The sequence below is a fragment of the Opisthocomus hoazin genome, chromosome 7 (genome assembly GCF_030867145.1).
Source record: "Opisthocomus hoazin isolate bOpiHoa1 chromosome 7, bOpiHoa1.hap1, whole genome shotgun sequence".
In the NCBI taxonomy this organism is placed as follows: Eukaryota; Metazoa; Chordata; class Aves; order Opisthocomiformes; family Opisthocomidae; genus Opisthocomus; species Opisthocomus hoazin.
In genome coordinates, this window is record NC_134420.1 from 66,702,516 (window position 1) to 66,727,776 (window position 25,261).

Consider the following 25,261-nt stretch of genomic DNA (forward strand, 5'->3'; position numbering starts at 1 on the left):
AAAAACCGTTTTGTTGATTTTACACGTGTTATTCATAAGAAATACTTTTTTTTTTTTTAGCTTCATCCAGTTTTCTTGAATGTGGAACTGAGGCAGGACAGGGAAACTCTGGTTCTCTGGATGGCGATACTAAAGTGAAAGGCAGCACGCGATTAAATGCAAATACAGACTGTGCAGAGATAGTGTTGGTAAGAAACGTAAAAGAAAGCCCCTGCAATACACAAACAAAACTCTGTGACAGTCAGATGTAGGTTCTGAAGCATCCGTTTGAGTATCCATATTTCAGTAGCTATTTACTTCTTATAAAAAGACTTCTCACACCTGTCCATATTTGCAAAGAAATTGTTTCCTTCAAGTCTCACATCTTCAGAAGTCTGCAGAGGAGTGCCACCATGGCTACAGCTCCTTCCGTGCACGAATCTGGGATGAGATGGACTTCAAAGCTTCGTTAGAGGGCTTTCAAATGCAGTAAATACATCCTTGTGTGCTGCTGATAGATGCAGCTGCTTATAATAACTTGGGAAGTTAACATGTTTATTAGAAGCCCAGTTTAAAAAAAAACAAAAAAAAAAAAACAAGAACCAAGAGGCAAACATGGAAGACACTTTCACCTGACTCCTCTGACCTAGACACAGCGACACATACGCTCATTTGGAAGCTCCCTTTCATTAGCACCTGCCTTCATGGAGCAACTCTCTCACTCAGACAAGCCACCGGGGACAGCAAACAAATGCAAGAGAAGTTGCCCTTGATTCAAAATTAAGCAATCACAATTAATTGAAGCCACACTCTCTAAATGAAGATTTGGAAGGTGGGTTGTGTTGTTTTGTTTGCGCCTTTGTTTCCCTGGAGCACAGCGTGGTACCTCTGGCAGCTGACATGATGCTGAAAGCAACCAGCTGCAAGGATGCATCCCTAGGATGTGCCTCAGAGATGACGGCCGATCTCTCCGCTGGTCTCCACATCTGTCTGTGCCACTCTGCCCTGCCTCTGACCCAGGCCAGAGTGCCTGGGTCCCTGAAAACACCTGGGGTGGGGAAAACTTCCTCTACCCAATGTCTTGCTGCTCTCTGGCCATGACCCTATTTCATGGCTTGAGCATCCTCCTCTCCTCCAGCCAGCTCCTGCCTGGCAGTTGGTGGCCGGAGGCAGCCAGGGATGCTGCAAGGCGGGCAGCTGCCTGCAGCCTGGCCGGGCCTCGCAGTGCTCCCGCATCCAGCGCGGCAGTGAATGCGCGGTCGGGGAGGCACAAGGCAGCTTGGACAACTTCTATCCTGCCAGTTCTTTATAAAGACCAGAATGACAACAACAAAGCTCACAGTACCAGTTTATGATTCCTCTCCAAATACTTGCACTTCACCGAAAAATACCCTCACCTCCCTTTTTTCCCCCAGTCTACTCTTGTTCTTTCATTTCTCCCTTTTCTCCTCTCAGTTCAAAACTTCTCCAGCCAGAGATTAGCTCCCTGCACAGAATATAATTACCCGTGACTGCTGCTGCTGCCTTCTGCAAAAGAAAAGCCAAGACTTCGCTAATTTGACACCACCTGTACTTCACTCCTGAAGTGGGTCCTTCTGAAAGCCAGGAAATCACTACGGGCTTTTTTTTGCCCGAGAACCACTTGGCCAGGCATCACTTGGATGAGCTGAGCCCAGTGGCACAGGGATCTGAGCTGATGCGCTGCCATGCCTCAGCAGAGGGCCAACGCTCTGGGGGAAGCCGAATGCCTCCCTGCTGCAGGGATGGGCAGCCGAGGTGACGAACACCATCAGATCTGCAGTAAAAATCTGCTGTGGCCAAGCGAGACCAGGGACCCAATAACCACTCACTGTTTTGGACTTTCTCCCCACTTTACGCCTACACAGTGGAGAAGACACACTCCGAAAGTCCTGCTGTCACGTCCCCAGGAGATGTTCCTTCAGCCTCTTGCAGGACGCAGGCAGGAGCCTGACAGAGCTCTTCAGTTAAATCCTTTTCTCTTTCTCTGATTGGGACAGAAAGCCCTACACCCTGGAGCAATTATGGGCAGCTCGTTTGAAGAAGCAAGCCTGCTGCACTCTGAACTAGCACAGGAAATGCCCAGGGACTCAGAAATCCAGGGGTTAGCTGGGAGTGAAGAATTCAGGACTGATCTACCTTGCTGGAACGGTATATCCAAGGCAGCAAAGGTGGGCTGATGCACAGCCCTGCACCCACCCTTCCCTCGGTTTGCTCATGAAACCTAAATGTTTTCACAGGTGTTTGCTATTTTCTTATTCATTCTGAAATGCATAACCATGCAAACCCTCATATTCCAGCTGACACTGCAAGACTATGGCACTTTGGAGATCAGGGTCTTGGTCCTCATTCACCCACTGAACTACTCTGTCATCATAAGGAAACCATTTCACCCCTGCATCATGCCATGGAGACTGTCCCCTCTTTAGGATATCCACTCTCAACCAAGGGAGCACTACGCCCAGCACAGCAGGGATCTAGTCTTGGTCAGGACTACTTGATATTATTAGAATATGTAGAAGTAAAAGAAAAGAAAGATCCTCTTATACAAAGAAATGGCGGGGGGGGGAGAAAGAGATGTGAATTCAAGCAGTAATAGTTGTTTTTCATTATCCAATTTTTCCATATTAGGAGTTTTTTCATGTGGTTGGATTTAATCCACTTCCACAGTGGTTTAACTTAAGCCAGAATAGGATTAAATGTGTTTACATGGAGACTTAATTCTATTAATGTCTAATAACTATTACTGGCTATCTTGCTCTATAAATAAGAACAGAAAAGCACCTCATGCAATCTAACATTCCTCAGCAAATTGGGAGAGGCTTATTTTGAAATCTTAGATTGGATCAGCTATCTCAGTTGTCCCTGACCCTTTTCAGAGAGGTTACACATAGGCCTGTCCAAATGTACATCCCAGGAATAGGCACAAACCCCAAAGGCGTTAATTGGAGGAAACTGCATTAACTGTGTGTATAGCACATCTGACAGAGTAAAGAGCCATAACCCCGACTGACAGCAAGTGCAAAATTCATTGATGTGACAGAGATTCAATGTAAGACTTCATTTCCTTTACAGACAGGATTGTGAAAGACTGCCCCGTGTGACACCAACCCTGCCTCACGAAACCAGGTTCCTGATTTTCTTGCTTTTAATCTGTTTTGGGAAGGAGAGGGAATGGAGGTGATGTTAATTATTCAGCTGGCAAAAGTTAAGCAGAGGTTAACAGATGGCCAGCCCTGGGAACTGAAGCATTTGGGTTATCTACAAGGCAGGCACAGCGGAGACAACAGCACCTTGAGATTCTCCATTTGATCTTAACCCCAGCCTCCTTTCCCTCCCCTCTGTACCGAGAGGTAACTTGCTGTGACTGTAAACTCTCATCACCACTCGCAAAGAGGGACCTTACCAAAGGTACTGGCAATGGGTACATTACTGCTGGAGCAGCTCCTGCGAGGTGCTGGCTTGCATAACCAAGCCCAAAGCCAAGTGCAGACGAGGGCAGCAGCAATGACAGGTCGGGGAGCCAGCTCAAAGCTGAGACACACACAAACTCTCCCATCTACTGCTGAATTAATTAGTAAAGCTGTGGCCTTTCCAGATGCTTTGAAACGCATCTCTTCTCTGCTGTCTGGTTTGGTTTTTTTATTGTACCAGTACTGCAAAAATCATCCCTTCATGACCCTGCTCCTTTTGCAAAGACCCATTAATAAGTGACTCCAAGGAAGGTACGTGGATGGATTAAAGAACTGGTAAAAGTCTTGAAGAATTACACTAAGTTCATAAAAGTGGCAAATATCTGACCAAAGATCATCCTGTCCCATTCCTAGAACATCCCATGCTGCTATTTGTGGCATTCAATACACACCTGCCCCTCACCACAGAAATTCACTGAAACATGTAACAGTAGAGCAAAAGGGCACACAGTTGTCATGGTGATGAATACAGCGGGTGTGCACTGAATGAGAGCTGGAAAGCCACACGAGGCCATCAACGTAAAGATTTTCACGGTGGCTAATAAAGTCTAGGTGTCCAAGCTGGGGCATCCTACAAATGTGGCTGATGGGCAAGAGGTGCTGGAGTCCTGCAGCAAAGGGAGACCCTGTCCTAGGAGAACTGGCTTGACTCATCTCACCAGGTGTTTCTGCAGTGCCAAAATCTAGAACAGAAAGAAAATGCAGCATTTCAGCCCCCACGGGTACATACAGCCATGTAGAGCAGAAAGAGGAGCCCTGCCATGAGGCTGGACTGGGGCTAAAATCAGTAACCAACAGGCCACTCTCATTAATGCACAGGCTAGGCTGATAAGGGTGTTGGTCACCGCTCAGAAATTGGTTCCAGAAGTAACTATGTTGTCTGTATTAATGTCATGCAGAAGCCCCATCTCGCTCACATCTGGTTACTCACAATCTGATGTATTTGTCCAGATATCTGTATTTTTGTTTCCATTTAATACAATAACATCCTAAAATGCACCTTAATTCAATACTGTGGCCCTGAAGACAACTACTCACTGCTCCCCTCCCCAGCAGCACTGAAAATCAGACCAGTGAAATGATCCAGGTTAATAAATCTGAAGAAATAAATAGGTCTCTTTTTAACTTGGACCACTGCAGTGACCCATCTGACAGCACAGGCCCACAGCTGTACTGGAAAACACTGAAGATGGAGCAAGTGGGATGAGCAGACGGAATGAGTGGGAACTTTCCAAGCTGGCTGCAGCAATGGAGGCAGCGTGTTAGGGAAATGCACCCTCCCTCGGACCACTCTGAAGAGCTGGCGGCTCCCAGCTCGCTTGCGGCTGGCTGAGACCCACAGAGCAGCTCCATTCACCAGCTTTCGGATCCCACCAGAGGGATGCGACCTGGTCCGTGTCCTATGGAAATGTCTAATTCCCATAAAAAGGGTCTGTGTCTTCACAAGGTGTGTTGGTCTTGACACCTTCTTATATAGGTTCTTTCCTGGAAATAGGGATAGCTGTCTTCCATTGACTTCTTGGCCTGAAACGATTCAAGGCAAGTCCTTCACACAAGCTTATCTGAAGCTGGCAAATGGATTTTAAAATTTTTGGTGATAAAACCAATGACAGACAGATACTGTAATGCCATATACCTCATTTTCTTTGGAAACAGTGCTAAAAAACCTACAACAAATACAACTGAAAATAGCAAGGAAAGCTTAATTCATGCCTAGGCTGCACAACATTAAACAAACTTCTGTAAATATGTCTGAGAAAAGTGCTATTACTTTTCACATCTCACACTGCACTGTAGAAAAGTAACTCCCATTATCCTCATGTTAATGAGAAAGGTGAATTTGTGTCAAGACCCGGGATTTAGACACAGGATACCCTAACCCATGCTGTGCTCAGACGAGTGTGCTATTTTCCTGCTTCTAAGAAACAGACTACAAAACACACCCAATTTCCAGAGCACAGACTCTCAGAACAGGGTTCACCTACAAAGCCAGTGTCTGCATCTGAACTCATCCTCCAGGAGCCCTGTACAGTCAAGGGAGGGAGAAAGGCACTTGGAGGGCGTGAGTCATCCCACCTGCAGCTAGATGTTAAACCAGGTCAGACAAGCTGTACCTTGCAACGCCTGTTTGTCTCCCGTCTCTATGCAGGGAGCTTTCTGCATGTCGCTTGGATGCAGACATCCTCCGTGTGATGGTGGGTAAGAAGTATCCAAACTCCTGCCTCTAGCAGTGCAAATGTCAGGGTTTGGTGCAGATCGTGCAAAAAGCCTTCCCCTAAAGCTTTTCTCTGTTTGTGTGTGTGTTTATTATACCCTTCATCTGATGCTATTTTTATTTCCCCACCCCCTCCAGCATGCTGGGGTATTGCCAGTTCCCGGCTGGGATGCATTCCCCATCCAGCCTCAGAGACCAGCGAGTCCTTCCAGATAAACACTATTATTTTAAAAGCTGCAGAGGGAGAACACGCAACTATTGCACAGAAAACCATGCCAGACAGACAGGTGTAAGTGAGAGCCTGTGAAAAAACAAGACTTTTTGTTTGCATGGAGCAATGAGACAAACCACTAATGGGGAAGGCAAAGCCCCTGTGTTCCTATCCTGCTCCCCAGGAAAACCACCCAGCGGTTGGTGAGGAAGTGAGCCAGTCTCCTCGCAGCTCCTAGGGACTGAAGCCCACCTGGGATGGCTATGGCTTCTCCCGTACAACCACCCTTTTGCATTGCAAACCTCATCCCACTCCCAGATGTTGCTGCCACAGCACAGATCCTGCTCAGATCTCTCCCAGTGCCGGCACTGTGCGCTGCTATGGACTGTCATCACCAGCAAACCCTCCCCAGGCCATTGCTTTGACGTGCTCAGGTGAGTCCAGGATGCTTCATCCCTCAGTCCTTGAGGACTAGCCTGCTTTAGGAGCCTTCAGATGTCAAAACAGGGCGTATCTGGGGACTCTCTTTTCTAATATTCTGAAAACCAGGCCAGTTAAGCCTAGAGTCTTAGCGTAACCTTTGGTAAACAAGCTTGTTCCAAAACTGAAGTGATTTTTAAATCTAGACAGGTCACAGACAACATGATTCACTATTAATACTTGTATGTTAAAAAACTTATTAAATCTTATTTTTTCAGCTATAGATTTTGGAGTAACACCTCCTCCTAGGTCAGAGCACGGCAAGGAGGTAGGAGCAGACAGCTAGGATGGGAAGATCAAGCCAGCAAGACCAGCAAACTCCAGCAAAAGTTCAGCAAGGAGCACTGGCTCCAACCCAGCTTCCATTAACAGCTTTTTGGTACGGCTCATGCATGAGAGCAGCCTCTGAGCACAGAGTCCTGCACTGGCAGGAGTCTCTGCAACCGAGAAGCACGGTTAGAAACCCTCTGCCGAATCCGACAGTGGCAAGAAACCTGGCAGAAAGGGAAGGGAGCTGAAGCCACAAAAAGCAAGAGCCAACAGAGTCTTCCAGACAGGGCACCTCTTTCCAAATGCAAACTGCATTTAGGTTGCTTCACCTAATTTACTCCTGTAAATCTCCATGTCCTCTTAGCGCACTTTATTAATCTGCACTCTGAGGATGCAGAATTGATGGCCTGAAATGATGGCTTCGTTCTTCTTCTGCTCTGCACACTCCTCGGATAGCTTTACTTTGATGTGAAATTCAGCCTCAAAAACAAATTGCTCGAACAACTGTTTTAATTGCTCCCCAGTAAATTCTCCTTAATCTTCCTGTCCCAGGAACTATTTTGTGTTAAACCACTGCTCCATCTGCGTGTGGGAAAGGAATCACTGTCCTTGGCTGTGCAATGAAAATGACTGACTGCTGAGCAATTAGTTAATCTCTGGGATAGGAAGGTTTCACTAAACATTCTTTCATGCTGGATTTTGGAGGAAAAGAAGATTTTTGTAGGTTAGTCTGCTGGCTGCTTGAAAAAAACAGTAAATAATAGCCTTTCTGCAAATTTCCATTGATCCTGACTTCACAGACATGGTAGCATGCAAAAGTAAAAGCTTGGTACCAAGCACATTTTAATTTTGCTTTGGAGAAAGTGTATTCATGTAGTTTTCTCATAAGCGATTATAGAATTGACTCGTAAGAGATATGAAGATTTCCAATCTAAATAACAAAGTGATGTCACTTCAAGGAAAGAAGAATTATTTCCATGATGTTGAAAAAGCCCTTTTAAGGGAAATTTAATGGCAATTTATGTGCAAGAAAGGGGTTAATCCTTTCATCATGACTCAATAAAGATCTGTGTCCCCTCAGCTGCTCATGTAAAGAAAAAGCAGGAGGAAGAGACCCTTTGGAAGAACCCAGCAACAGCCAATAACTGATTTCCCACAGCCCAGAACTTCTATCACCTCGTTACTGCTTGCTCTGTATTTCAGAAATTGGTTACTGTAGGTCAAATTTTAATCTAGTCCATTTTGTGTTTGCAATCAATTTGCAAGGCACCCGACTACTCTTGCAGAGAGACATCTGTGCATGCTGACAGTCAATTAGGCTGATCTGCATTTGTGAAGAAACACGCATATTAAGAACAGAGTGGTTGAGAGTTTGCCCCATCTACTTCATATTTGGTATGGATCTGAAGTCATCCTGTTTTACTTTAAAACATGTCTGGATTGAAGAAGAAAGAGAAGAGAAGCAGAGATCCAAGTCACATTTGTCACATCCCCAGAGCATGGTGGCCCAACACATGCAGCGCCAGGCTGGGATTCAGGAGGATGGATTATTCTGCTGGCCTGGTCTTTGGCCAAGTGGGAAGTCTTGTGCAAATAAGACTGTCTCTTCATGTCTCCACCTCTCACAGTGTAAGAGAGGATAACACTGCCCTCATTTCTCCAGTTCATTACAAATCACTCTATCATGCTAACTATGTACAACCAAGAGAGTACGATCCACGGCTGACAGCAGAGAGCAGCCACTGTTTTGGCCTATTGCCAAAACTGAGACAGTTCATTAAAAAAACAGCCATAAAAAATACACATAGGTGTCCTCAGGATTTCAACTCAAGATTAAGGGCCCAAGGCACTGCTGCACTGAGGCATCCAGGGCAGTGCACAATGGATGTACAATGCGACATGAGGTCCTTTCCTGATACCCTGATACATCAGTCAAGCCTTGACTAAGCGTAGCATTGACACCTACTTTGCAAGGAAGGGTCAGTCAAATAGCTCAGATTGGGTGATGGGCACCGATTCTTCAAATGGTGTGATTACACCTTTAACTAAGCATGTGCTGAGCTAAGCAGTCAGATACCAAGAGAAATGGCAAAGCCTCTTAGTCTGTTTGCACAACTGCACACATTTACACCACCAACAAGAGCATTTTTTTGAGCGCAGCTCAGCCTCCTGAATCAGGAGCTTTTCTCTTCTTCCAGTCGCTCTGACCTGAGCACTTCCTGTCCACACATTCAGCTCTTAAGGACGCCTCCTTCTCTTTGTACCCCAGGGGAAAACAACGCATGGATTTTCTGTCACTGCAGGCTTAGCTGTTACATCTGATGCCTGCTGGGGTCTGTGTCTGCTTAGAAAGGGATGCTGAAAAAGGGCACTGTGCACCTTTGGAAGTGGGGAGCTGTGCTGGTTTTTTTAAACAAGACTCTGGAATTGAAACTGATCACTTCTGCTGCTGCTTTACCCTCACTATTTTCTCTTTTCTTTGCTTTAACCAAACAGCAGATGCCTTATCATGTTGCAGAACAGCCGGATTCAGATCTATTTCTCCAACTCTATCAAAGATGGCAAAATGCACCTTCTACAAATACAATTATTTAAAACAATAAACTGGAAAGGCTACTTCATTTATGAATTTATGGTATTTTTCAACCAGGGTCTATTGCTGGTTGGCCCAGTTTAGGGTCAGTCCATTGCAGAGAGGAGTACTGATCTGCGTGGCCTCAGGAGACAGAACTGTGACCATGATCCAGGAAGACACAGTCCCTCCTATGGGGCTCCTGTTACAACTGGGGGCAATGAAACCCAGCTTTAGCCTCCTAATTCCTTCTCAGGACCCTAAATCCTACACTGAACTCAATACAAAGACTACATTGGACTGGGGAGCTGAAATACTTTGTTGAAACAGGGCCTAGTTTCTTTTCCGTATACAACACAGAGATTGTTAAACCTGGGGAAATTGAGCAGAGAGCAATTTTGGGCTAACTATTGCCGTGTAACTATTACTGAGCAGTGTCTCATGGGGACCCTTGCTCCCTCTCACTGGTTAGGTTTATGCACTTTGGGATATAAACTCACACCCTCCTTTGCTCCATAACAACTCTCCCATGCAAACAAGCCTAGCCTGGGTTGGTCATTTGGTGGGTGAGAAAACTAAACAGTTCCTCCTGCTCTCTGCCTCCTTCTGCCAGTCTCTTCTTGCAGATGTGATCATGATGATCATGTACTCATCTCTCCTTCCCCTTCGCCTTCCCCTTCTCTTCCTTACTGAAGCAGTTATTGGAGCAAAGGTCAAGGGAGATATTTTTCCTGCTTCTTTGACTGGCACTAAAGCAGAGAGAAGAGTAGATTTCTAACACTGCAAGAGTGGAGTTTCTTTCGCTCCAACTTGCAGATGTTTCTTGCTCTGTATAGCACAGAACTCCTGCAAGAAGGGAAACTGAGGTATTTATAAAGATCGTGGTGGATTTCCAGCCCCTGGGAAAGACGAGCCTTGCAGAAGGCTAAAAACCCAAGCTCATTAGACCCAAGATCGTTGATGTGGAGGAGAATCCCAGAAAAAATGGCCTCCACCCACCACAGCAAAACCATCCTACGACTTTTAGAACTCCACATTGACATAAATAGCTGCTGACACATATCACCAAGCAGTGCACTAAGTCCATGTTGCCACCACCAATCCTGCCAGCATATCACCATTAGGTACCCTAGGGCTCAAGAGTTGAAGGGAGCTTCCCATTTCCTCCTAGCCCAGCTGCAGGGTGGGTACCCACCGAGACAGTGCCCCTTCAACAGGACAGTTTCCATCTACATCAGGCAGGCTTGGTCCTTGAAAAATTATATCAGCCATTGGATCAATATCTGCTATTGGCACTGGCCTAATGAAACGTCAGTAAGCAGCACTGTCAATTGATTCAGGCTTTGCTGCGGTGCAGATGAGTTACGGTCTGTGCGTTTTATTGCAGATGATTAAAAAAAGAAACTCCTCAAAGAAAGGAGCCTTTGCTTTGCCCAGTGCAGTACCACCTAACAGTGATACGCTTCTGAGCATAAATAGGGAAAGACAGCTCAGGGCCTCCAGATGACAGTGGAGTGGTTTGAGTTTGGGGCAGACTGCAGAAATGGTGCTCTGTGGGATGGTGAAAAGTGCCAAAAGCCTTTTCAAGCTGCTCTTCAGCTTGAATCAATCATCAATAATAATATGCAGTATCAATCTACCACTCTGTATTGGAGAAAGTAGGATTTATGTTGCTGCCTCTTTTGCCAGATGCCAAAACCCGGGCACAGAGAGGTCGTATATCACTGGCCCAAGGTCACTGAGCTGCTTAGTGGATGGGCGAGGGGGATGGAACCAAGGTTTCTAGCCCAGAGCCCCCATAGTAGGAAAAGCCATACTGCAAAAAGATTAAGCACATAAATATAAAGGCATTTATTAGAGTAAAATAAATTTATTAATATAATAATGCACTTTCTTTTCACTACTGTCTAGTCTGGGAAATACAGTTCTGGATTTGAAAGACCTGGAAGGGCTCAACAGTAATTGCAGTTAATTGCTGAAATTAAATCCAGTCCAGGACAACTTTGCTGCTGTTCAGGTTTGTGGTGGAAGAAGGGTGGGGAGGTGGGCAGAACCATCTCTGTTTACTTAGTGAAAATTTTCAGAAGGTCTTGCTTTTATTCCAATGAAAAATGTCAAAATCTTCACATTTAGCTTCTGGCCAGCCCTGCTTGTGACAGACCCAGTATTCCTGCATATCCCTAGCATGAAGCTACACAGACCTTGGGCCCAGAGGATTTTGCAGAATTCGTGTTTTGTTCTCTGTGGTTTTGCCTCTTCTGGGTTTCTGCCTGAAGACCAAATGGTCTCAATAAATGCCTAAGAGAGACTCTTCATTTACAAAGTAATACATCAGCAAAAGAATTGCAAATTGTTCCCAAAATGAACTATTCTCTCCTCTCTAAGTGGAAATCTAAATTAATTGGAATTATTATGGTTTTTTTTCCCCTTAAATATTACTGTACCAGACTATTAAGTGCCTGAAATTTAATCTGAAGTCTTCAGACCTGAAAAAGTGTTTTGCAAATGAAAGCTTGTTGTTTTCTTTCCAGCTATATCCACTGGTCTAACAAAAGACAACAGCCCTTGCTATCAGCTTTGCTTCTGACATTGAGGACATTCTACCCAGCTTTCAGAAACTTTGGTTTTATAGGAATGTGCTACCAAGCTACTCTGTTTCTTCACTTCACCATTTTCAAAGTTTTGTTAATTTATTGAAAAGCTTTTATAACAGGAGCTTCAATTAAAACAATGCACTTCCAGTGCCATGTGATGTAGAACACCATCAGTTTTGTTTGAAAGTGATGAGTCAGCAATGAAGAAATCATTTTAAAGGGCAGAACATATGAACAACAAACCCAAACAAAAGGGACAATGGGCAGCCTCTGTACCTCAAAGAGCCAAGGCATCAAACCTTGTTGTGTCTTTCCATATTACAACACAGAGAGGTGAAATATGCTTCTACGTCACTGTCAGACATTCCTCAGCTGAACCTGGTCTAATAGTGGAGACTAGTTTGGTGGGGAGCGCCACCGACTCCAGATTCAAGCTAATTCAAAAACATGGTAGTGTTCCTGAGTGGAGCAGATTTAGTCTGGTGGCTGGGCAGCCAATTGCTCATCTTCTGTTTGTTTCCAGATCCCAGTCAAGAACCTGATCTTTCAAGTGCTCATAGGGCTGAAAGTGAGGGCATGTCTATGCCACACTACAAATCACAGAATCACAGAATGTTCGGGGTTGGAAGGGATCTCTGTGGGTCATCTAGTGCAACCCCCTGCCAAAGTAGGGTCACCTACAGCAGGCTGCACGGGACCTTGTCCAGGTGGGTCTTGAATATCTCCAGAGGAGAATCCACAGCCTCCCTGGGCAACCTGTTCCAGTGCTCCATCAAAGACAGGCACAAAGACCCCTGTTGTAGCATAGTAGCATCCCCCTGCAGAAAGGCAGGATTAATTAGGCTCAGATCTGCTCTAATCTGGCTCTGCTGCTTTCAAGCCCAAAGCTCACACTGCACCATGGTTCTCCTTTCAGTCAGCCAGCCATGTCAAGATTACCTCAGAGTTACTTCTTTTCCTTCTTGACCCATAAATACAGCCTATTGCTGTACCAGAGAAGACTGAATCTGCCTGGACCAAATTCAGGGAAGTGCTGCCAGTGCTCATTCCCTTTCTACAGATCTTTTGGATGAAACCCAAGCTCAAACAACTGCTGGACGTATCCCTGTGCCTACCTTTCCCATGTGATGCCCTGCAAACAAGGCCACAGGGACGCTGCAAGAGAGAATGAGCTGGGGCAATTCAGCAACCCTCATCTCTGCTTCTCAGCTCAGAGATGACAGAATGAAATCCACTGGCAGTGTGACCTGACAATTCTTTTAAATTGAAATCAAGACTCAGAATAGATGAACACTTCTGGCAGATCATTCACTGACTGAAAGACAGGGTCAGCCCATTACACAATAGATGCGAAATAACTCAGCTAAACCATTGGGAAATCCCAATTTAACAGGAAAAAAAGACCACAATATTACTTAAGCTTTTAATATCTACTTCATTTAACCACAGAAAGCTTTGTGAAATAACAAGTATCCCTGGGATTCTTCAAATGAAGCATCTCACTCAGCTAGAGCTAAAATTTTGCCATTTGAGAGCTCTCAGTTGGCAGCGTGTGAGTAAAGTGCTGGCTGTTGAAACATACTGTAATTGCCTTTAATACGATCACTGCCAGTGCTTCAGTGGGGAGCAACCCCTTGAGGAGACAAAAAGACCCAAGACGTAAGCATACATTGAAGAGTATCCAGTTAAGAAGAAATACACTACAAAGATGTGCTGTTTTCACCTAAGCATCTCCCTTTAGCCAAAAGTGGTTAGTGTAGAGCTGACACTGAGGGTGCCTTAGCTCATGAGACTGAAGGAATCATCTATAGTTGTCAGCAGAGCAGGGGGCCTTCTGTTTCTGGCATAATCAAAGGAAAAATTTTTTTAGAAAGCAAAGACCCTATTTGAATGCTGTTACTAATATTTCCTCGTACGTGAATCTGCACCAGCAAAGAGCTCTTCCTTTCTGGGGCAGAAAGTCAAGGAAAATCACCCACTGCCAGAAGAGCCTGGAGGAGAGCTATCCACCAACTATTCAGCTTCCTACGACAGCATGGAAATACTGCATCAGCCATGCGAAGCTTCACCACAAAGAGAAGCATGCTGCTCCCTGAAGGTTACTTGTGCAGAAATGAAGTTGCTAATGACAGTCGTATCAGAGCCTCTTGCGGGCCAAACCAGCGGGTTGCCTACGTGACAAACGCCCAGGGAGGACAAAGTGCTCTGCCTGTCTCCAAAGGGACTACTAGATGTTTTTTCTACCCTCAGAAGATGTGACTAAGGAACTCAGCAAGCGGTGACTCTTCGAGCTTTGTATTTATTTCTGAAGGGTATCGGCAAGAGGAAGAGACAGCACAAAAGATTTAACTAGTGGGGTTATGGGCATGCGATAAACAGATGGTGTGGTGAGGAGCCATTTCCTTCCTATTTACACGCTGACTGCATTAAATCAGTTCCTGGGCTTTTATGGAAATAAGCTAAGGCTCTTCTGAGGAGGATTTTAATGATGTGGGTATATCCTAGGTGTGGTTATCATTCCATTGTGTCTCCACATCAAGTCCATTCTCAGGAAAAAGGTCCTTCAATTTTTTTCACGTGATTCTTGGTGATCTTTCCTAATACCTGTATCCCAGCCACCACCTCTTTTCTAGGTGTGGATCTCTGTAAAGCTCATCAGCACTGTTTTATGTTCCTATCCATGCATTTAGGCACTGACACAGGACGCTTTCAGGGGCTGAGCCTGCTGTTTTTGCAGCCTTAGCTTATCTCATTGCTCCAGACCCAAACAAATTAGTTTGTAATCCTCAGTATTGTATACCTTGGCAAATCTGGCTTAAAAAGTGATCAGAAATGACCTCCTCATGTAAAATTGGAGTCAGTCCAGTTAATTTGTCCCCTCTTCCTGTCTGGGGCTAGTAAGAAAAACCCTGTACCTGCACAAATAACAAGTCTTTGCAACCAATAACACTGATGATTCTCTGTTTCCCCATTTGTGACTATGCTGCACCTTGTTTACATGCTGTTTGTAGCCTCTCTACCACTCCCTGTGCAAACACAACTAACAAAACACCAGTTGGTACAGGATAAACACTGCTATGAGGATGCAGAAAGACACCAGACAGAAGTACAGATCTCTACCTCTGGCTCTGTTACTTTTCATCTCAGATGCTGCATTTGCTTCCCAGGGGTCCTTTTGACCTCTGAGACTTTGGCTAAAGCATCCTCTCTATATTTTTCTCTGGTTTGACTTTTTTTCTAGTGTTTGAAAAATTCAACTAACCCTAAGCCTCCCTCATGAGACAGCAGTTCTTCAGTCACTTTCTCCCAGCAAGGCCTTGTCCAGGCACTTTTAGAAGGCTGACTCTTTTCAGTCGGGTCTGGCATCCACCTTAGATGCTAGAGGACGCGTAGAGATGTGCAGCTGTGCCAGATGTTCCACCCATGGGGCAGGGCTGATCCACGGAGCAAGACCATCTGCCCACAAGCAGGCTGTTGGGGATTTTGCAAGGTCAATCTCTGTCCCAGCAGAGTCCTTATCCACCCTATTAGCAGCTGTCTGACATGTTGGACTGAATTCGAGTACAACTAGTCTGGGAGGAAGCTCTTCATGGGACCTGTTACTGGTGGACCACCAGGCAAACAGTGCCTTGGTTCAAACTTTCTGACAAATGCTTTAAGTTATGGCTGATGGCTCACGCAGATCAGTCAGGTGTCTGTTTTAATGCATGGCTGCATTGAGCTTGTAAATTATTATTCATATACTTTTGTAGAACATCTTGAAGTTATTGGCTAAAAGTCCTTTAATAAGTGGAAAGAGGGACAATTAATAACACAGGAAAAAAATGCATGATTCAGTTAATCTATTTATATTTCTACTGTAGCCTTCTTCGGCAGGAGGACTAAGGCAGCCTGGGAGAAGGATGGGGGTCATTCATAATTGAGCTGCCAACAACTGCTCCATTTAAAAATGGATTTGCCTTAGACACATGATGGAGATGAAAATTCATTACAATGGCAGGCAGTCAAGGAAGGCAGAATCAGTGAAAACAGTGAGGCTAGACACAGAAATTAAGAGATACCAGGATGCTCTGATAAGGTCAGGGACACAGAGAAGGAAAACTGGATGTCTTTGCACTGAGGGGCAATCAATGGGCATGAATGGAAAAGCAAGGCTAATCTTAATAAAAATGCTACATTTCACCTGACCAATAGAAATATCTCACTTAGAAATGGCTGTTCTTTGTTGGTGTCATCTGCTGGTTACTTAGATGCCCATTTTCACATTTTTAACAGAGTGCAAAGTGTTTTGGGTGCTCAGAAAAAGCCAAAGCCTGCTCCTGTGGTAACAGGAGTGCTGTCCATAATAAAAAACAGAGGAGAATGGACTGTTTCCAAAAGGGATATGTACTCACAGAGCACGGAGATGTAAGTCCCTCTGCTCTGGAGGTACAGTGACTGATGGAAATATTTAGATAGGAAGCACTACACAAAATCTTCTTGGCATCTAAGCCAGCTTTGTGGATTACTAATAAAATAATCTAAAATTCACCCAGAAGTCTGAGAGGAGGTCCCAAAGTTTGAAAGATCACTGACAGTTTAATTAACAGAGATAAGAGAATCAGAGACTTCTATAACTGCTTACACTATGTTCCTTTTTTTAACACTAACTTACATCTGAGAACTATATTAAGTTTTTGTTATCTTTAGGAAGGGAAACAAATTAAGACTAAGGGCTGTGAAAACTGAGAAGTAAAAATATGAGGAAAAAACATAGATTAATAATATCTCTTCCTTCCTAAACACACGGAAGATTTTTGCCTTTAAGCAAGTTGCTCAAAAGTGCAATAATAAGGGACTCAGCTTATTTCAGGTGCTTCCCAGAATCCCCCTGTCCCTCCCGACAGCTATGCCCACCTCTGGCATATATGTAAATCAGCTACTCTCAAAGTTGCTCCTCCAGACTTCCTTTGCATAGGACCTAAACTGAAGCAGTTTGCTAATCACAGCGACTGGCTGACAATTAAAAAAGACACAGTCAATCAGCCATCACCAAGTTGGAAGTGACAGGCTGGGTTTTATTTTTAACTAAAACTAGTGGGATTCATGCAAACTTCCTTACAAAGTTTCTCTTGCACTTTGCGTACAATTTAATAGTTTTCTACACGCACTGCTTCTTTGCTGTAGGAGGCAGCCCAAAAATAGCATTCAAAGTAAGGTAAATCTAGGATTTGCACAGCTGCAATAATTCTCACATGCTGAACCAGCACATTTGGGTAGTATCACATCTGCGAAGTGTGTGCTGTAAAACCATAGATGGATGGATTTCTACTTGCACAGAAAAGAAAGACCTTATGCGGGGAGCTTTATTTAGCATTTTACAGGCTTATAGTATGTAACTGGTGAGGAGCCTTTCTGTGCAAGCCACGGCAAAAACCTGTTCGGAGAGAGGGAGGCAAGAATAAAATCAGTGCTCTCTCCAGTGCAAAGCGGCTACGAAATTGTTACCGATCATTTCTAGATTGGACAAAACAGATCCCATTTTGGGCAGAGCCAGAAAACTCTCACTTGGGTGAATGCTAAAGCTCTCCCTGCTCCTTGTGAATCCATTTATACGATTCCAATGAACAGGCAGAAGTTCTCTTTCCCCAGACATGGTTCTGGGTGCGTTGCAACTGGCATTCCCAGTTGCAGAAGTAAGGTTTGGAGAGTGAGAAGTCTGGTGTAGGAACTCATTTTTATACCTGCAAGTCATGCTGTGCTGTGTTACTAAAATGTCTGGCGTTCTGCTCCAGGAAGCAATGTCAGAAGCAACCAGAGCACTTGGAATTAATCATCCCAGTTTTGTAACATTCTCCCCTTTTTTTGCGGTCACTGTGCTGGAAAAGTTGCAGATCTACTTGCTAGTCAGGCTCAGCACCTCACACAAGAAGATAGCCGTTGCTCTGAGCTAATTTTTTGGAGGGGTGTGAGCTAACACAACAGACCTCTTTCCCCACTTTCTGTGCAAATCCTACTGCTAGGACGCCGGTGGCCTCAGCGTTAGGTTCAGTTCTACGTAAAGGAGGTGGCCCACAAGCCGGGAACCACCTGCAACAGCAGCAGCTCCTGGGCACATTGAGGGCATCACAGAATAAATTGGCTACTCTCAGCGGTAACACAAATGCATCTGTAAAACTTCCATTGCTTATTAGGCACCAGAGGAGCCACACAAAGCTATGGGGAGATCGGCTTTGTTAGGACACCTGCCCAAAAGAGAGCCTGGCACAGCGCTATGCCCAGCAAAGTAATAGCCCACGAGGGCAGCTCAGGGACAGGGATGGTGATCTGCTCAGGTCTGCTGCTGGCTGAGCTGCCGGTGCCTGTGTTCATCACAACATCAAAACAGAGAGGGGGCTGATCAAAAGGGTAATCAAAAAGGAAACAGCAACGTTGCTTCCCATTGCATCATGCACGTTCCCTCCCCTTCCCTAGCAGTTGTAAAAGATGAAAAGCATCAATTCTAATTGATGAGAAGTCAACACAAAATGTTTATTTTTTAATATTTACAGGATTAAAACCAGTAAATCTTTGATTTATTTATCATCCTTTGAGTCCTGTGCAAGCAACACCACCCTGAACTGGTATTAGCAGAAATCCTGCAGAAGGCTTTCTGAGTCAATTAAAGAGAGTCTCTCAACTACGACAGCTTTCTAAATTAGAAACTGGTATTAATTCACAAAAAGCACAACAGCAAATCATCATTAATCTGAATCTTCATTCTAACATAGCCAGTTTACATTTCTGTTTTCCTATGGACGCTGCCCAACCCTGACATTTCCTTTTTAATGATCTGTTCACACACAAATAAATCCCTCAGTTTGCACTGCCTGCCTGAAGAAGAGATGTTCATGCCTTTCGCTGGGGTAAATCAGCAGAATGTGTTTTGTAACAGCTGCTGAGTCCCTGCGTGCAGAAAGCAGCATATCAGCATACATGATTTTTTTCTGTAGCCATACCATACTGTTCAAAGGTCCTCGAATGAAAAGTATGCTAAATTACCTTGCATTTCTCAACAAAAAACAGTAGTAAAATAATAGCCCAACAAACAAGATCAACTGTCCTTTTGATTTAGATTTACCCAGAGAAACTGCATGTCCAGGAAAAACTAAGTCTACTTCTGTAATGCCAAAGGATTATCAGAATTGGGCTCAGTCCTACTTCTAACAGAGTTGATGGTGCTTGGCCTCTCACTTCTACAGAAGCACAGTCAGGACGTCTGAGGAAGGCATTTAATTTAGAGATTACATTCAGAAGAGAATAGGGCCTGCAGGTACCCAGTGGGATTGACGTGGCTCTGAAACACTATTAAAGATGATAGTGTGTTGGCTAATCTCTGCATCTGCCTGCAGTCTAAAGGAAAAATACATTAATCCAGACTGTACTATGAATTCATACTATCCCAGGCCTCCCAAAGACCCCAAGGGATATACAGTGCCGTGTTTTTCAGGTAAGTATTTAAACACTCACTAAGATACCCAAGTCTTTGAAGTGGCGAGGAGAGGAGGGGAGAGGAGGGGAGAGGAGAGCAGAAGGACTCACAACGATCATCTAGTCCCACTGCCTGACCAACTCAGGGCTGACCAACAGTTAAAGCATGTTATTAAGGGTATTGTCCAAATGCCTCTTGAACACCAACAGGCTTGGGGCATCGATCACCTCTCTAGGAAGCCTGTTCCAGGATTTCACCACCCTCTTGGTAAAGAAATGCTTCCTAACATCCAGTCAGAGCCTCCCCTGACACAGCTCTGAACCGTTCCAACATCCCATCACTGGATCCCAGGGAGAAGAGCTCACCACCTCCCTCTCCACATCCCCTCCTCAGGAAGATGCAGAGAGCAATGAGGTTGCTCCTCAGCCTCCTTTTCTCAAACCAGACAAACCCAGAGTCCTCAGTCACTCCTCCTAGCACATTCTTTCCAGCCCTTTTGCCAGTTTTGCTGCCCACCTCTGGACACGTTAAAGAGATTTCAGATTTATCACCCACTTCTGCACCCGTCCACAAACATGGTCACAGCGAAGGGAGCACACTGTGTTTGTCAAAGGAGAGAAAACCACTGCGCTCTCTCTGTGCCTCCACGGAGGGGCTCAGAGGTGCAATTGCTCCCATACGCCCAATTTCCCATGGTCTGTATGACCCACAGGGTGCCCAGGAAAGACCACAGTAAGAGAGATGATGAAGTGCCAAAAAGGAGAGGGAAGGGAGTGAGGCATGAAGGAAAGAGTCAGGTTCACAGATACAAAAAAAAAAAAAGAGAGATAAAGCAAACCCTCCAACAGCTTTTACAGCAATCGCTCTGCTCTGACAGCTGTCCCATGCCGTCTGGCAGAGAGGCACAGAGGGGTGAACTTCATGCTGCCGCAGCTTTCTCTTTGAATTTTTATGCTGCTCTTCTACCTAGCAAAGTCACGCACAGTCCTCCAAGGACTAACTTCCTTACTTTGACTGCCTTAAACTCAAATCCCCATGTCCCTGCAGAGGAGCAAAGACACAAGGAATTGCTCGGGGGAGCAGGAGATGATAGGGAAGAGCTGCAGAAAAATCTCTATCCTCAGATTTGTAATTCTCACCCAGAAGGAATCACATGGGTCTACCGATGACAGAAGGTGCAGCATGGACTGTGCTGGGCTGTCTGTAACCACACAGCTAAGAATACACAAGGAATTACGCCATTGCCAGCACTGATAAATTCCTCACGTGGGTTTGGCACAGACCCATTAGCAGTTTCTCATGAAATTCCTGGGCATGGACCAGCCAGGGACCACCGTCGATTGGCAGTTTGGACGAGGTCACATTGAATGTCTGAAGTGGGCTCTTCTGTCCTATGCCCATTCAATACACGAGTCTAGACACCACCAGAGGTGGTGATAGATCTAAACCAGTGAAATAGTCCTTTAAGAAATATTGCAATGGGATATTAACATATCTGGAGATGGCTGTGAATGCAATGAAGCCAAACAATAAAAAGCTTCTTCAAGCACAATGGAGGCTGCAGAGTCTGTTAAGATGCAAACAAAATAAAAACAAATTGATTTTTGAGGGTATAACTTATGTGGTCTGTAATCATGCTAAACTGTCACTATAGCTAAACTATAGCTACAGGAATTCATTTTCTGGGACAACAAGTTCATATAAAAGAAGAAAAGAAAACTTAGATAACCAAAGACCAGAGAAAGACAGGAAAGGGAAGAAGCATCCTGAGACAAGGTAAACCAATCTTTCCTTTCCTGCATGGAGATGGAGAAAGGAATTTGGTGAAATTAAAGGCAAGGCGAGTCTGTGTGCTCTACAGTGGGAGCATGAGGAGGTAAATTCCCCCCCTTATGCCCAAACTGAGCTGACCTTATTGCTTAAGAAAGAAAAAGACAAAAATAAAGGAATTGAGATGCATTACTTCTGTTGGAGTTACAGGTGAGGAGAGAGTGAGGAAGAAAAGTAAGAGGCGAGACCTTTGGCTTAGACAGCTGAGAAAGGTGTCCTTTGCCATGGTCACAAGAGAGTTGCATGTTGCTGCAGTAATGAAGCAAGAGCAATAAACACCCAAAAGCAATGTCATGGGCAGTCCAGCTAGGAGCTGTGACTGACGTCACTCTGTGTTTTGCCCTGGGGATGTGAAGAGGGGTGTCATCGTGCCTGGCTGGGGAACCCCTCTGTGTCCCCTTGCCTTGGCAAGGGGCAGCAAGCAGCAGGATCCATTAGCCTGCAGATGCTTTGAGTCCCTGAAAATATACAGGCAGTAAAAGGAAACACGCCATATACATTGCCATCAAGAAGCTGATCAAATTAATTTTCAATAGGCTTGAGCAAGCTGTTGAGTTAGAAACAAACTCTGAGTTAAGTCATGCCAAAAGCCTGCTGGCCATATAAGCCACAATAGAAATTGATCTGTTGGATCTCTCCTTCCAGAGGCTTGATCCTGCACTCCCTGGGACCCTTGCCACTAGCTCAAACCACAGAGGAATAAGCTGCTTGTGCAAAAGAAAAGTACCAGGAGTGAGAGATGGCTGAGGACTGAGTACCAGCCTAGGGGTGGGCACATTCCCTATCACAGGATGGGAGGCCAGGACCCCACCAGTTGATCTACATTATCAGTCACAGCAGCTCCCTAAGCAGCATGTTTTTCTCCCCTGCTTCTCCTCATTAATAATGACAGAAAAACTTGTTTTTCACAGATAGGTTTTGCCATCATCGCTGTCCCACATGGAGAAAGATCCCAAGAGTAGACTAAAAAAAAGGTAAAAATGGATGGTGGACCTGCCAGTGCAGACTGACCACTGGGAAGAGGAGGTGCTCAGCATGTCCTGCTCCACAGTTACCCCACAGCTTTCCGTTTTCCAGACTTACCCAAGGATGATGCTATGATCCCTTCTATGTAAGCAAGTCACTTCCCACAACTGATTGGGACTGAGTGTGAGCACCAGCTGGCAAAGTGCAAACAGCTCTGAATTAAGCTGCCATAATTGTGAATGGCTTTCAGAGCTCAAAACCGGCGAAAGTCCTCAGGTTCACCAGAACATGTGCAACCTTCAAGAGCAAGGGCCAATACACAGAGCAATGCTTTCTGCTGTGGACATTGCTTCTGCATCAGGACACTTGCTAATATGGCACGCCATCTGGAGAGTCTTAAAAATGAAAAAGAAGGGGGATCCTGAATGGACCTTGGTACAACCTTCACTTTTAGGAGACGTGAATGCAGAATTCAAATTAAAATTAAAATAAAGCTTTTCTAAAACCTATGTGACACACAAATGATGAGTAATTCAGTCAAGAAACAACATGCGATTCATTCAAAAAAAGAAAGACAATTAAAAAATAAATTATTCTAATCGGAAATAGAAAGAAAAACCGGATATGTATGCTAAAACAGTCTGACAGCCTCACCTGCTAAAAAGCCTCAGAGATTCACACTGTGCTGGAGGACTTAGATAACATCAGTCACTCACAGTGTTGTCCCTGGCTTTAAGAGTGTCACAGGGAAAAGAAACGAGCCTCTCCAGATGGTATTTCACTGCCTTAAAGGCACTCATTTCTCCTTGCATCTCCTTGGCTCACTCTCTAGCACACCTTCCAGAATCAAATGCACCACAGGTCCTATACAGACAATTGTCCTCTTCCATCGCTGCTCCTGACTCAGTTCTTTTGCTCATGGTAGAAAACAGTAGCACAGCCCATGTAACTTCAAAGCTGTGGGGAAAACCTTTGCTTTTTTCAGCTGAACGCTTATTTCCTGTGGGAACACATCTGGTAGCTTGATGTAGGCCTTCCTTCTTGAATTTTGACCATCAATAAAATGTACATATATTTATACGGGTTTGAGCCTCCTAAAGATCTGTCTCGGCTCCCCTCCTCAGGCCAAGCTCCATGGCTCAAGCTTGCAGAGAGGCCCTCCTCCAGCTGTGCAAAATCTTTAAAGCACTTTATGAATTAGACATTATTAATATTCTCTTGCAACATCAAAAGGCAGTAATTAACTCTTTGAAGACTCATCCTAAACACTGCTTTATAACTTTCAGTCCTCAGAGGCAGCTATATAATCTCTTTGTGATTTTGAAGAATATCTTTCCAGATCAATTATTTTTCCCTGTTTGGAAAAAAAGTTCAAAGCCCTGGTTCTGCCTTGGAGTGTGCGTAAGTGACATTAGATGTGCCACAAAGACTTCAGAGCACGAAACATGATATGCTGCAATACTTTGCAATTACCAATTAAAAGTCACCTCACCACCCCGGGCAGGAGAGATGACTGCAGGTTGAAAAGCTAGCAGGCATGCTCACTTTCTGGGCTCATAAATGCAGCGTGATGGCTGAGCTACCTAATACACAAAAAGAAAACAAAAATCCAGAGTTGATAATAGCATGCTGAGCAGATGCCTTAAGTAGGTCATTCAACATGCCAGGCCTCTAAATGTTATTTCGGAGTGAGAAAACATTATTTTCCCATTTCAGCATGACTTTGTCTTCCCTGTCATGTGGAACTAACCTTTTGTGCTCAGTACTATTATTAATTTATTAGCCTTTTGAACGTCTAAGTTGTTTTGCAGTCTACGGACTACATCTGAGTGCTTGCTGAGGGGCAATGCCGCACAAACAAGTGTGAGTGTGTGCATCCACACACATGTATGGATATTTTGAAGCGCAGAGTTGATGAAAGAATAATTCTATCGATGTATTTTTGACAGTGAGAACAGCCATTTCCTTGAGCACAGAACCACAAGGAGTGTATCTTTGTTATAATTAAATGTCAAACCTTATGAGTGATGACTATGTAGAAAAAGTGCTAAGTATATTTCTATTGAAATCAATTAAAGGAGACAATGATTTTCTTTCCGTTTAGATTACATGACTCCAGCACAAATTACTGCAGTACAGTGCAGCTCTGTCAGCCTGGCCTCATTGTCTGAACAACTGTTTTCTGTTCGCCTAATGAAACTGTCCTGGACGGCCCTGCTTCTCCTAAGAGATGAACTCACCGTCAAACACTTCTGTGCCCAACAGGGAATCACATGTGCTTCTAGCAGATATGACATTTGAAACAATCCCCTGAATAACTTTATGTAACAGGACTTAGATTGTGTCCCTGGTGTTGAAAGTAGCATGATCTATTTTGTGCCTAGGAACAATACACAGAATTTCTGCAAAGCAGGCTCCAGCTCAGCACATCTGCCTGCAATACTAGAAGTAAGACTTTCCAGAAAACAGTTCTTGAGTAAAACTCTAGGAGACATCATAGGTGGAGTTCATCTGATGTACCCTAGGTATTTAAAAGTTAGTCATCAAAGACTTTTTGTCAAAAGTCAACAGAAAAGGGACGATTTTCCCATCCCAGACTGGGCACTGAAGAGGGGCCACATGATTGCCTTCTGGAGCTATAAAGGTGACTGCCAACTAGCTTAGACATCATCACCCAGCTTTTAGTGAAATGAACTCCACACCCTGCATGTACCACATTGATACGACCTTTCTGTGACTCTCCATCCACTCTCATGTAATGCCCACCCATGCACCCAGCAAAGATCTCCTTTCCTTCTGCAAAATCCAATGTTTCTTTAAAAGTGCTGTTCCTTCTTGCTTTGAGTCACTGCCCCCACAGCAAAGTCCATGGGCTACTGAGCTATCCAGCAGGTATCTGTACTGGGGATTTGCACTTGACGACTGTTTCCACCTGGGTGACTACCTATAGCAGGGCCCTGCAGGGGAAACAATTTTCCTCAAAACAGTGCATGGGAGAGAAGAAAATCCATGAAAACCCTGTCAGGAGGCCATTCCCCATATGCATCTCTGGACTACGGAGTTGAACTCCAGCACATTTCCCTGTCAGGAAAAGATCTGTACGTGATTTTGCTGTACACAACCTTGTCACAGCTAATGGGGGATGGGGAACCCCTGGAAGCTAGCTGAAGTGACAGGTTCACAGTTTTAAGAAGGAAAGAATA

The 25,261-nt window shown here is 44.7% G+C and overlaps 1 protein-coding gene across 2 annotated transcripts in view; it reads right to left on the reverse strand.

Annotated features, from left to right (window-relative positions):
- Positions 1–25,261, reverse strand: part of KCNH5 (potassium voltage-gated channel subfamily H member 5) — a 174,080-nt gene that overhangs the window by 15,333 nt on the left and 133,486 nt on the right. The window lies entirely within an intron of this gene.